The 11,380-nt window shown below is 34.4% G+C and overlaps 1 long non-coding RNA gene across 2 annotated transcripts; it reads right to left on the minus strand.

Annotated features, from left to right (window-relative positions):
• Positions 1-228: 228 nt before the first annotated feature.
• On the minus strand, positions 229-7,110 carry LOC144965522 (uncharacterized). Of its 2 annotated transcripts, XR_013644040.1 has the most exons (4): positions 6,428-7,110; positions 3,103-3,426; positions 1,905-2,076; positions 229-1,577 (listed from the first exon to the last, which is right to left on the minus strand). It is a non-coding gene; the product is annotated as an uncharacterized LOC144965522 (long non-coding RNA). The 2 variants fall into 2 exon arrangements; XR_013644039.1 differs by having other exon boundaries at positions 3,103-7,048.
• Positions 7,111-11,380: the final 4,270 nt, after the last annotated feature.

The raw sequence follows: 11,380 nt of genomic DNA on the forward strand, positions 1-11,380 counted from the left end.
AAAATTTTTCTGAAATTTTTTTTGATTTCTTAGTGAAAATTTGGTATGACATGACAGGAAAAAAATTGATTTAAAAATTCATAAAACTGCTAAATTTTTGTTTAGCCCAAAACCCAACCATCATGATGCAAAACACATCATAAGAAAAATTCTGACCAAATTTGAAGACAATCTGATGGGAAACAATCCAGATGTGAATGTTAGAAAATCAGAGAATGACGCACAATGAAATTTTGAGAAAATGAAAAATTTGTCTTTAATTTGATAATAAAGCTAATTATGCAGACAAAGGCCAACATTCATCAAGTATAACCAATATGGAACAAGAAAACAGTAATATTTTATAAATTGATCAAATTCTGAAAAAAATTATAAACGATTCGCTAACCCATACCTCTAAGAAAAAAAATTGCGAAATAATTTAATATTAATATCTGCTGTTATTCACCAGAAAATTACTTTAGTGGTCAAATATGCTTTATAGTTCTAAAATTCTTTAATTATATCTCATGAACTAATAATGTAATGTATAGTATAATTTGATGTTAAACACCAAAAATAACTGAATTTATAAGGGGCAACATAAGCTAAAATTAGACGTAAAACCCTAAAATTTCTAACATAGATGCACCAAAAACTAGCAATAAATTTCTTTCAAATTTAAACACAATGTTTCTTTCATAAATAGCTATATCATGAAAACTTGGAATAATTTTTTTAGAATTTTTATTTGATTTCAACTGAAAATTTAGCGCGGATCGACAGGAACAAACGAATTTTAAAATTTATAAAATTGCTAAATTTTAATTTACCCCCAAACACTTACGTCATGATGTAAAACACATCATAGAAAAGATTCTGAATAAATTTGAAGATAATTTAAAGGAAAATGACTAAGGTAGGATTGCTAGAAAATCAGACAAATGACATAAAACAGACATTTGAGAAAGCGCAAGCTTTTTCTATAATTTGACATAAAGTTAAAAGGCTGATTTTGCAGACAAGTAAAAGAAATGATCCATCAAACTTTCAAAATATGACCGTAATAGTAATAGGACAAGAAAACGAAAATTTTGTAGATTGATCTAAGTCTAAAAAAAATTATAATCGGTTCACTAACCCATACTCCTTAGATAAAAAAAATGTTGTAAAATTGATTTTTTTACGCCCAGAGATAAAATAATTTTGTGGTCAAATATGATGTCATACCTTATGAATTCATCATTATAATCACAAAACCTAATTATTTACTGTATACAATAGGTTATACAGATGATTTCCAGATATATTAAATGATTTTTCAAAATATGATATGGCACGCTATCCTCATTTTTCATTTTTTTATTCTACTTGAGAGACAAGTCGTATAAAATTAGATATCTAGTCAAGTTGAACTGCAAAATCAATTCTATTTTAGACAATAAAACAGTTAAATAGTGCACTAGCTCTGAATAAAAAGCAATTTGCTTTCCCAAACCCTTGGAATAAAAATCTCTTTCGCCTCAATACAGAAAAAGTCAACACTACTTGTTTGCCACCACTTTTTTTGTAGTTCCACAAAGAGGGTTGATCCTGCTCTGGATGAAAAAAATGAAATAAAAAAGAGACATTTCATTAGCAATTTTTGGAAATGGCATTATTGTCATAAAATGCATTTGTCAAAGACATAGCAATTCTTTTTAAATGATCATTATTCACACCAACACACTTGAAATTTCATTGGTTTTACATCCACAGAACAAAACTCTTGGCAACAAACTATATTCTGTCGTTAATAAATTCAGTAGTAATTCAATTCAAATGATGCTTTGCCATTTTCATTTATTTAGAAAAATGAGCATTTATTTTACTGATCACCAATACAAAATGTAAAGGCGCTATGGAGATTTGAAAACATTACTAACCATTGTCAAAAAGTGCATGCAGACACTGAGCTGCTGGCCCAGATGATGGTTTGCTGATTGATGAGTTTTGCCATAGGTTTGCCCCAACACACCTTGCCAGAATAGCCCTTGAGCCAGCATCTTTATGGATTGTCAGGACACCAGTAACGTCAACAGAATTCTTTCATGTTAGCTGTAAATGAAAACAAAAAATTAAATTAAATTCACTACAGCGAAATAGGCACATACATGCCAATGCTAAAGTTTATAACAACAACAATTCGCATGTTGAACGGGACATGGACATAACATCTGTTAGGCGATATTACAATTTCTTCGGACAGAGACAACACAGTTAACGGCCAAGAACACATTTTACAACTGACCACGGTGAGAGAAAGTGAGCAAAGTGCCTTTTCCAAGGGCTCAACTATGCACCGAGCGAGGCTCGAGCCCAGGACCTTCCGGTCCAAAAGCGAGTGTCATACCACTACGACATAGCCGTACGTAATTTTTTTAAAATATAATAAAAATAACAACACTAATATAATTATCTCACATTGTCATCATCATAGGCATTTCAAAACTACTAATAATACTACCACTACAGATATCTTATCATTATAAAATATTACTCTCTCTCTCTCTCTCTCTCTCTCTCTCTCTCTCTCTCTCTCTCTCTCTCTCTCTCTCCTCTCTCTCTCCATGAACATAACATACAAAACCCAATTTTCCGATATAAAAAAACAGCCCCCCCCCCCCCCCAAAAAAAAAAGTTTTGAAAAAGTATGGACGATGCATGCTGTGTCGGCCATAATAAAGATAATAAAAATAACTGAGTGAAAAGTATTTTTTAAAGGACCCTGAGCCTGGAATGTCGTGAGTACTCGAAACCTCTTGATCTTGATAAAATTAGCAACCTTTTGACTTTTGACTTGGGATCGAACATTGAAACACCTGGTATTAATCGCCTGACATGGAAGGCTGATTTAAATTATTTGGGGGGGGGGGGGGGGGGGGGGGGGGATTAGTATTTTAATTTATTTTAAGCCCTGTTATTGTTATTTTTCACAAAATAAAGTAATAAAGTTAGTAATTCGCGGTAGCGACAAATGTGTCGTCAGCTGATGCACAATCAACAAACACACAACCCCAAAGCATGTTTAAGTTTAGTTATAAAAATAAGAAATGAATTAAAATGTGCATTTCGTATGCTTACCTTGTAAACTGAGTATTCTGTGACTTGAATAGAGTGAAGAATTACCAAAGTCCGTCAAAATCAACTTGTAATAATAGTAATAATGTGATGAGATGAAGTGTTCACTTTTTGACTTCCAGATAATAGTGTCGAGCGGAAGTCTCGATGATACTGATACCTCAAGTCATCGGCCACCAACACTCAAAACTTCCCGATATCGATGACCAAGGAAAAGTCGGGAATTCCCGAGAAAAAGCACTTCAACTGAGCTTTGGATGGCTTTTTTGTATTAAAACCAAGGACAACTATACTGAAAGGACAATCATATGGAATCTTCAGGCAACGCTAGTGGGGGCCAACAAAAAAATATAGAAAATTTACACCAAAATAACAGCAGGGGCATTATATGGCAAGATTTACCTTTTTAGAGAGTGATTGTGAATTCTGGGTCCAAAAAAATATTTAATGATTATTATTATCAGCAGTGAATAGGAGTAGCCAAGAAACGGAAAGGATGAGTAGTTAGATATTCTAAAAACTGACCTTATAGTTATAGTGATTGATTCAGGATGATTTCTTTAGAAGCTTGATTAATGAATGAACATGTAATGTGATTATGAGGAAGAGGATGAACAATTAGATGAAGGGGAAAGGAGATGTACAATATCAACAAAGGGAGGTAATCTGCGGAGGATGATCCCAAGAAAATATGAATACCGAAATATCTACTAAGGGATGCACTACATAGTAGTTGTAATTAGGATCTCTCGAATTTATTAATTTTTTGAACACTATTTCATCCCTATAAGGGATGATCGGTCTGCCAGGTAGAATTTTCATTGGAACACCTGCAGACCAATGTCTTTCACAAATAACAAATTTTGTCGGATGTGGCTCAATATCATCACGAGGAGGGATTTGTTTAACCATGTTTACCGGTCTGGTTCCTCTTTATAGGCAATCTGAACACACAACATTTGTTGGCTTTATTGTAGTTACCATTGTAATTCGCAACACCACAATTTTCCCCATCTTGAATTTGCTAACAAATCACGTCCATGAACATCAGACCCACAAGAGGCAAAAGTTCATGTGAGGAAAAACATTCAGAGTACTGGTTCATTCAATATAGTCAATGGAGTAGCATCAAATTCATAGTTCCATTCCATTCCATATTCATAGAGTTAATTAATAAAGTAACATATCAGATCAATATATATTCAGAGTACAATAGTCGGATTTTTAATAAGGGGCGCGTCTTTTTCTTCTTTTTCTCAGCTAGCTGTTCACGATGTACAGCTGCAAAAATTTGTATGAAACTCTGGATCATTTTGTCTTAATAAAAATGTTTGATCACGACTTTAAAAAAACAATAGGAAAGTATTTCGCATATTACAGCTATATTAAAATCGATAACGGGTGAGGATCTGAACTCAAAAATGATTTATAGTGTCAAAATTATGATTTTCCGCTTATCCATTTTGAAAGAATTTGTTAAAATGGAATGTTCAGTTAATTGAAACTTATATGATGTTCGTACAGAATCTGAATATGAAGGAACGACAGACAAGTTTACATTTTATAACAATCAATATACGTGTTTGATGAATACAAATAAAAGTGAACATTACGCACTTCCAACATTATTTTGAGTTCAAAGTTTTGAGGAATAGCTTTGTATTTATGCCAAAGAGGATTACATAAATTTAATGTAGACCAGTCAAAAGTAGAAATTCATCAATTTATGATACAGTTTCCACAAAATATGCTTGTGTTCAACAACAACGTGACAACAATAACATGCAAAACTCAGAGTTGATTGTGAAATTCCAATTCCATAGATGTCCTCTTTAATGGCTTATCGATAGATACAAGTAGACTTCTTTTCGCAGCTTTACGATAAAGGAACCGATAGAGATTCCGTATCATATCGTATTGGTTAAGAGCTTATATAGATTTAAAAGAAAACTTTAAATGCTGTGTGAATCGGTCATGCATAGATACAATTTTTCAAAGTTAAATATAAACATTCAATGTTAATTTGACAATTTTGAGTATTTAATCACTAGTTCAAATAAGTTAAAACTAGAGATTCATATCAGTCTTCGGTAATTGCGACGTGATGTAAATAAAAAGCGATAAATTATAAAGTCAAAATTGGATGCAAACTACATAAGTTGTTACTTTATGTTAATGTGTTTTGCTTTTATTAGGAAAATAGTAATTTTTGTAATAGTAAGATGTGAACTCATAACCACTAGCCGGAACTACTGTGTCACAAGATTTTTTTGAAAAACGATGAAGTCATCTCTTACTTTGTGGTGCGAAACTGTTTAAATATTTAGCAGTGTAAAATCTCTAATTGTATGACAGCGGTTTTAAAGTGGCTTTTTATAGGTTGTGAAGAAGAAATCTTTTTTTGTGATATGGCATCACAATTCAATATGGGCCAAAATCTTTATTCAGTTAAGAGAAATTGATTCGGAGGTTGACACAAAGTTTTGCAACTTTTGATAGAGGGACATCTTAGAAAAACTAGAAAAACATGCGCCATTCATAAAACATCTGACTACTATAGTTCATTCCTTAGAGTACAGTCAATGAGTAGCATCAGAATCAGATCCATAGTTCCCTTCCATAGTCATAGAGTTGTTTAATAGAGTCTCATCTTAGATCAATGAGACAAAACTATATATTCAGACTACTAGTTCATTCCTTTCAGTCAATGGAGTAGATCAGATCCATAATTCCTTTCCATAGTCACAGAGATAATAGTAATAGAGTGAGTGAGTGTAACTGTAACAACATTAACATCTCAGATCAATGAGGCAAAACTATATATTAAGAGTCTTAGTTACTAGTCCCATACGATTGACAGTCATATCAGCAACACAGATCCATGTAATGGGCATAACTATATATTCAGAGTCAGAGTCCAAGTTCCATCATATATGAATATGATATGGTAATATCAGACCCACTAACTAGCAACTTCTAATAGAGTAGAAATAGAAAGGACTGTTCAAGATAAAGCTGTGAAGTGACGTGACGAGCAAAGGGGCCCTCTAGACTTATACACTAGACAAAAACAATAAAGTCAATATTTGTCAGTTAACCATATAGAAAAAATATATAAATATAAAGCCGCAGGCCATAATTCATAATAAAATAAGGAACAGTAATTTAATCCGATTCGGATTCCGAATCAGGCGGAGTCTGATTCTGATTATCTGTGAGACTCGACAGAACAACACGACAATGGGCCCAACTATCGTCTGCAGGAACTACAGTTGATAATTCTAAACATGTCTTAAATAATTATTACGCAATTATTATTGGTACTTACCACTTTTCAAAGATTCTGGTTCGATAAATTAGCCATAATTATTAAAAGGTATTGAAATCAGATTCGTACTTTCGATTTCAAAAAAGATAACAAACCCAATCACTCAGTTTGTAAGAGGGCGTCATAGAAAAATAGTTCATACTTTCCTGTGAAATTTTTGATAGTTCACTACTTTTTGTATATTTTCATATCATTCAAGACAAAAGAAATAATATTATTTAAAACTTATGGTCGCCAATTAACCAATTTATTATAAAGTACCGAAATTATAAGAACAGAATCAATTATTGCGCATTCAAGGCAATTGTACCAAGGCAGAAAAGCGGTAGTTTTGCTTGAAATCGTTATCCAACCAATGGCCTCCACTAGCGGGGGCTGAAAATCCAAGGCGAGCCCCCTTTCTAAAGCCCTCCTTGATTAAAACTTAAAATACATTAAATAAATTCACTTTGTATAATAATATAATAAAACATTGATACCTATAACCATTTTGATCTATTTACGACGTTTGTGTTTTGTTAGCTGTTTAAAATATGATATAACGTAAATACCCAATACCAATGGTATAGAACAGTAAAGTTGGTGCAATAAAATAAACAATATCACGTGACCGGACATTTGACATCAAACGTGACCCAGATTTTTTTATAAATGACCCGAACTATGCTGCAATTGACCTTTAGTAATGTCATGCGCATCCAACCAACTTTTTGTTTACATGTTGCTAAGGCAGCAAACTGAAGTTGGCGGGAATAAATTCAAGCTGTTTACTCCGAGTCTGAGATAGCTAGGGAGGCCACGATCATATTTTTTTATCGCCAAAATGCCCCTTCTTTTATTTTATAGAAAACCATAATCATGGTTCCCCCTCCTCCCGTAAACAAAACCATATCTATGTCCAGGGAAACGAAGATGGTTGCTTGTTTTTGGTTAAGGCGGACCATACTTTTTTTTTACAGCGTATCAAATGATCAAAGTCAAAGCATACGGTCAATGTAATGAAGAGAGTAAATTCGAATCTATCTCCTTTCTCTTCGCTCAGATGACCCTTTTGACAGAAGACAACTACTACTTCTACACTATAACTATAACTGCACTACCACTACTGTATTATAACCACTGATACCACAAAACTAAAGACTTTTATACTATCTAGAACTAATGGACCGTATGGCTTAGCGGTACGGTTTTCGTCTTGTCACAAAAGTCGAGCAATGCCAACGCTAAGTGTGATCAGTAATAGGATGGGTGACTAATCGTGAAAAATTATACACACTTTACCCCACTCGATTGAATGAGTATCTGGCTACAGAAATGGCGGTTAGTGTAGTGACAGTTTAAACAAGGGTCGCCTAACAGGCTGTATGACAAAGAAATATGGTTCCATACGGCTTGTTGAAGTGGGGGGATAAATATGAAACATTATGAAGCGCATTGCTCACGGCTATCTGTAGAAATGCGCTGTATAAATATTCATATTTATGTACTTGGTCCAACTGTTACTATTACTATTTCTACTACAAGACCTCTACTACTACTACTACTACTACTACTACTACTACTACTACTACTACTACTACTACTACTACTACTACTGCTACTACTAATAATAATAATAATAATAATAATAATAATAATAATAATAATAATAATAATAATAATAATAATAATAATAATAATAATAATAATAATAATAATAATAATAATAATAGTAATAATAATAATAATAATAATAATAATAATAATAATAATAATAATAATAATAATAATAATAATAATAATAATAATAATAATAATAATAATAATATAATAATAATAATAACAATAACAATTATTATTGTTGTTGTCAGTATCACCGTTTATTAATGATTTAAAAAAGTGTTAAAGATACTTGCAAAATGTTGGTGTTGTGTGTGTGTTGTAGTAATCCAGCGACGCAACTCTGTACTGTCTACAACTACAAGAGACGCACAAGACCGTGGCACTAAACATCCCTGGCATGCATTTAGTCAAACAACATGAAAGCAACATTCACGGTAGCGTTAACTACGTCAAAGTCAAAGACAAAACAATAGTGACATACAACCAGGACATGACAGTAAGTGAGGTGGAAATTCTCAGAATTGAAAGCAGACACTTCAATGTGATATTACTGTCAACAAACCTCCACCAACGCCATTCAAGTGGCCAGTTACATCCACCAATAGTGAGAGACCAATGATTGTGATAGGTGACTTTAACTGCCACAGCACCAAATGGGGATACAATGAGAACAACAAAGATGGAGGTACTGTTGAGGAATGGGCTGACCAATATAATCTGACACTCTTCTATGACGCATGAAGCATCCTTTCCAAGCGCTTGCTGGAGAACAGGCTACAACCCAGACCTTGCATTTGTGTCTTCCAGATATGTCAAAAACTGTCGGCAACCCCATTCCAAAATCAGTATACAGACCTATCGCCATTGAGGTAGGATCAGTCATCTCTACGAGAACAAACAAATTATATGAACTGTGTTCGTGGACCTGGCAGCTGCCTATGACACAGTAAATCATAGGAAACTGCTCCTAAAGGTTGCAAGGGTAACTCGTAACACAAACATAGTTGCAATAATCAATAATAAAATTCCTTATGTCAAACCGTCACTTTTTTGTGGAAATGGATGGGAAGAAAAGCAGATCACAAAAGAACGGACTCCCTCAAGGATCGGTACTTGCACATATCCTTTTCAACGTTTATACCAACGACCAACCTCATTTTGAGAACATCAGGGGGTTTCTATATGATCTGTGTCTTGTGTCCCAGGCCTCTGATTTCAAGACCATTGAGGAGAGACTAACTGATGTCCTGGAGCCACTCTCTGAGGCCACATTTAAAGAACTCACTTGCCAACCCAGGAAAAACTCAAGTGTGTGCTTTCCATTTAAAGAACCGCCAAGCCTAAAGAAAACAGGAAACTGAACATCTGGAATGGGAACATATTGGATAAAAACACATTTCCCATGTACTTCGGTGTTACCGTAGACCGCACAATGTCCTTTTCTCAGAACACAAAGAAAACAAAAGCAAAGGTGGCCACAAGAAACAACTTCCTAAGAAAAGAGGCAAAAACTTACACGCCATGGGGAGCAGATCCGAAAACAGTCAGGACAACCATAGTAGCCCTCTGCTATTCATCAGCCGAATAGGTCTCACCAGTCTGAGTAAGATCCTGCCATGTCAAAATAACACCTGCCGGATCATTAGGGTAACTTGAAACCGACTGCAGTTCCAGTCCTCCATCGGCTGGCTGGCATTGCACCTCCCTACATTCAAAGAGCCACTGATTCCAAAGCCCAGAAATATAAATAGAAAATGGACCCAAGGCACAGCCCAATGACAAGTAGACTGAAGTCGAGAAAGAGCTTCACGATGGAAGAAAGCATCAACCCTGACCATGCAGCTGTATACAGGCGTTCCACGTGGAGAGAGTGGAACAATCATGCAAATGAAGCTGTTGGAGATCTGAGAGAAGAACTGTCCTACGGAACTGAGCTCCCCAGGAATGAATTGGTAACACTGAACAGGGCACAGGCAAAACTTGTGAGAACAACTGGAAGCATGAAAAAGTGGGGGCTGGCTGAGAGTAGCTTGTGTACATGTGGGTGCCCAGAGCAGACATCCTTAGAGAATGCCAGGATGCGCTCAGCTGCACTGACCATGACCCAAGAGTCTGCTCCCCAGATGCTGTGGAGTGGGTTCGGTGTTGGTGCGAAACTGTGACGATGATGACTTGCAAAATTAATAAGTCTTACACCTGCCAATATATAAGTAAGATGACAGGATGCTGATCTTTTTAACATCAAAGTACTTTTGTAACCCGGCAGTGCTAACTTTTATGTGTAACCCAGAATGAAAAGTTATTACAAAAGACGATTGCAAGATATTCAGATAAATTGCTAGTTTATCATTGTGGTAGATGTACATATATATGTATTAAAGTTACATATCCAATAACCTGTAGGTTAACAGAGAAGGAAGGGCGCACAAGTTCATTGTAATTTGAAGTTGAGGAGTTGGAACAAAGTTGATTTGCATTGAGTCAGAATTCAATCAAAAAGTCTTAGACTTAGATTGAAAGAAAAAAGCCCAAAGAATCTTTTTTTTTAAACAAGAAACAAAAAACAAAAAACCCTACAGCGTTCACCAGAATGAATAAAAACAGGACAGTCTTTAAACTGTATCAATGGAAATCACATCTTGCATATACAAGACCTCTAGTGCTATTGTGAGGATTGGTTCTCAGTCTCACCCGTCCTGCTGTATCTGAGTGCCATAACACAACTTGTGAAATCCAAATAAATTTAAAACAGATTATAAATTTATATCATATTTATTGTCATTTCATTCATATTCATGTTATTCACACTGAAATCATTAAAAAAATACAAAAAAAAAAAAGAAGAAATAATTATTACTGAAACTGTGTAGTTCCATTTTTTAAAATCTGTGATGTAAGAGCCTCAGCAAAAGCTTTGGTTAAGAAAGGTTCTGATTCAAGAAATGCACTTCTTAGGCAGAACATGCGATTAACCTGTGTAGACTTTAGTATTATGGTCTTGCATATAATTATCAAGTGCAGAAAGTTTGCCATTAAAATGATTATTTAATAGAATTTAATATAATTTGATTCGAGAAATGGAACACAAAGGAAGAATTTGCGATTAACCTGTCCAGTCATAAGCATCATGTTCTTGTTTATAAAGTGCAGAAACTTTGCAAATAAATAGAATAAATAGAAAAGAATTTTATTCGAGAAATGGAATACAACGGCAGAATTTGCGACTAACCAGTTAAGACAAAAGCGCCATGGTCTTATTTACAAAATACAGAAACTTTGTGAATATTTCGAGAAATGTAGCACAAAAGCATCACTGTCTTGCATATGAAGTGCAGAAAGTTTGTGATTAAG

This window comes from Berghia stephanieae, chromosome 2 (assembly GCF_034508935.2).
Source record: "Berghia stephanieae isolate SIO BIC M18660-M18661 chromosome 2, UCSD_Bste_1.3, whole genome shotgun sequence".
Lineage (NCBI taxonomy): Eukaryota > Metazoa > Mollusca > Gastropoda > Nudibranchia > Aeolidiidae > Berghia > Berghia stephanieae.